This window comes from Halyomorpha halys, unplaced genomic scaffold (assembly GCF_000696795.3).
Source record: "Halyomorpha halys isolate HHAL.00 unplaced genomic scaffold, Hhal_1.1 Scaffold2445.1, whole genome shotgun sequence".
NCBI classification, from domain to species: domain Eukaryota; kingdom Metazoa; phylum Arthropoda; class Insecta; order Hemiptera; family Pentatomidae; genus Halyomorpha; species Halyomorpha halys.
Window position 1 is genome coordinate 61338 of NW_027112579.1, and position 704 is coordinate 62041.

The following is a 704-nucleotide window of genomic DNA, read 5'->3' on the forward strand; positions in this document are numbered from 1 at the left end:
TAATGAGAATACCATACACATACAGTGCTAATTATAATCGTAATATAATAAATAATTAAAATAATAAAATAAAATAAAATAATTAATTAATTAATCGCAAATAACTCGTAAATAAAATATTAAATGCCAGAAATAATTTAATAAGAATATATTTTTCCTTCAATAGTGTATTTATTTTAAGTTAAGGTTAACGTAGATATGGTAATTTAGTGAATTTAAATCAATTATTGGGAATCATAGAAGTAAGAAAGTATTTACTTATATATTTTTTTTTTTGTTGATTTATTTATTAGTTCTTCTGGTAAGAGATTGAACAGATATAGTACCATATAGTTTAAGGTACGGTTACCAGATTGATTGTTATAGGGTTGTTCGTTAAATAAAATTTTTTTTAAACATTTTTTTAGATATATTATTTATTTTCTAAATAATTTGGATGTGACAATCTTGTGTTTTTTTTTTTAATCCTTCTTCGTCTAATAATGGGTGTCAAATCATTTTTTTTCTTTAGCATTGTAATGTTCAAAGTGCTCAAATGACCACTGTAATTGATGTAAATGATGAAAGTGATAAATATGATTATGTATACGATATATGGCATGGCGTCGCCTTGCAACGATTAGTGGATATTCTAACATAGTTACACCTAGAGCAATTGCATTCAATGGATTACTTGTGTATTATTGTAGCTTCATATTTATAGT